We start from the raw sequence: 2,616 nt of genomic DNA, 5'->3' as shown, positions 1-2,616 counted from the left end.
TTGCTCAAGAATAGTGCATTATGCCAGATTTTAAAAAAAAACCTTTTTTGACTTTTACTGTACAGCCAAATGGAGTAGCAAGATGAATGACTGCTTTCTAAAGTAACAGCATCAGATAGCTCTGCGTGCAGAGCCAGTCACGCCAAAACAATGGATAGGCTTTGGGCAGGGAAAGCTGATCATTCCAAACTCTCAGAGGAGATGTATACCTTTTAGGTTTTAAAGGTTTTGTGCTAGAAAAATTGCTGACTGGAATGACAAGAGGTTTCAGCTCCTGGGCCAACAATGACTGATTGGAGGTGACCTGCAAGGTTCCACAAGGGCCGCGGGAGGAAGTCTCCTAAGCTGTGAGTGATGTCAGCTGTGGTGTCTAGGTGAAGGGCGGGGCGGAGGCCCTGGCTAATGTCGAGACTGCCCTTGGGAAGGAATGACTGTGGCCTTACTGCGGCTGCAGGCCATAATTCTCTTTTATTGCCTAATCTGGGCCAAGTTTCCTGAACTCACTCACAGGGACTGACTAGAACCTGGTAAGATTGTTCTCTTGTGGTTCGTGATAAGCCCGCCCGTTTCTCTATCGCATTAACCCGTACACATGTAATTCAACTTTATCCCATACAGAGCCTTAAAAGTGCACAGACTTCTTCTGTAAATGGCTTCCTAATTCTTGACTACAACTGTTGTTAAACACCTAAAAAATCCATTCCCATTCTCCGATATTCACAAGTGTTGATCAACATTGTAAATATAACGACAAGATTAAAAACTGATTAGGTAATAAGGCTACAACCTGGAAATCCTTGTCATTTTGGACAAGAGACTTAAATTTGATATGGAAAAACCTGATCTTCTTGGAATGTAATTAAAAGTAAATAAAGAAGCTGTACTGTTAAGATTTTACCTGGGAAGGTGGTATCCAGCTTCCTCATTGTGCCCCTCTGTTTAACTCCTTGTCATCCAGTGTACATTGGGAGTCAATTTTTCCCTCCCCAGCAAGTACAAGTTTCATTGTTCTTCAGCTTTTTCCTCATTCAGTGGTGAAGAGTGTATATGCCTCTGGCCTTCTCAGTTGATTCTGCAAATAGAGCTGGAGGGCAATTTGGCAGGGTTCATCTCAGTTTTAAGTGAACAGCCCCTTTATTTCAAAATGAAATTTGTGTTGAGATAATTGTAGATTCACATGCAGTTGTAAGAAGCAATACGGAGAGATCTCCTATAGCTTTGCCCAGTATCCCCCAGTGATAAGTTTTTGCAAAACTGTAGTACAATATTACAACTAGGAAATTGGCATTGCTACAGTCCACTGATCTCATTCCAAATTTTCCAGTTCGACTTGTACCCAACTCTTGTGTATGTCTTTAGTTCTAGACAAATTATCATCTGTGTTTGAGCATACCTTTGACCCAGAATTTCCACTCCAGAATCTGTCCTCCAGAAATATCTGCATATGTCCACGAAGCCACATGTACAAAAATACAGACTGCAATATTTTTTTGCAGCAGTAAAAGAAATGGTATATTCTGCCTCCAGCATAGGGGAACAATGAAATACTTTTGGCACAATATGGACTGCTACATAGTAGGGATCAAAGAAAGGCCCATGGCTATATATGCTGAAATGGAACCATCTCCCATTGCATTTATGTGAAAAATGTAAAGGGATAAATGTGTATACATATATGTGTATGGAAATGCATTTTAAAATACGAAGGACACTCCTCAAATTGTTAAAAATGGCTTCCATGTGTTTGAACTGAGGCTCTGTACATCTGAAACAGTAAGGCCACATCTTTGGTCTTGAAAGTCTGCAGTCATTTCACGGCCAGACTATGCTTGAGACTAATTCAGAGCCTTCCTAAATGGGGAAGAAAAATCCCCTTCCACTTGGAAGAGACGAGGAGACTAGGGGTAGCCATCAGCTGAACCAGCCCCTACATGTGGGGAGGGCAACCGGGTTTGTCTGAAAAGACGCCTGTCCAGAAACCCAAATATTTTGTAAAGACAAATAGGCGAAACCATCACAAAGTAAAACTTTTCATAATTAACAATTATAAGATGGCTAGCCAGTCTCTCCCACACCCCCATGCCACCTAGCAATCCATTTCTCTAACAGCAACCACTAATTATTTAGGAGTTAAACTACCATGTGTGGAGGAAGGGTGAAGCAGGACAGTTAATGAGATTCTTGCAGTCAGGAGAGAGAAAACAGTGCCTCCAAATGTGCATTTCTGTAACATATAGATACATTTTCCCATAAGGAACTCCGGAGAAAAATTGGAACCACATGTGCAGATGGCCAGGGCGTGCTGGGCAAGCTGCTGTGCCAGCAAATCAGCCGTGCTACAGTGAAACTAACTTTCTCAGCTCTTGAGGTGGGGGTGCCTCTCAACAAGAAGCCTCCAAATAACAGATAACAGCAGAACATGTAAAAAAAAAATGTTACAGCAGGCCTTTCCTTTCCCCACCCTGTTGTCCAGCTCTCCAAAAGTTATAAACTGTGTTTCGTTTCTGATAAACACCAAGGCTACCTCACTGACTGGTCTGTTTTGGAAAGGACGTGACATCAGCAACTTTGCAGACTTGGGGTTGGCGGGGGGGCTGTTGTGGGCTTTGGCCAACC

This window comes from Manis javanica, chromosome X (assembly GCF_040802235.1).
Source record: "Manis javanica isolate MJ-LG chromosome X, MJ_LKY, whole genome shotgun sequence".
Taxonomy (NCBI): Eukaryota; Metazoa; Chordata; class Mammalia; order Pholidota; family Manidae; genus Manis; species Manis javanica.
The sequence above is the reverse complement of the archived record's forward strand: the minus strand, read 5'-3'. Positions refer to the sequence as shown.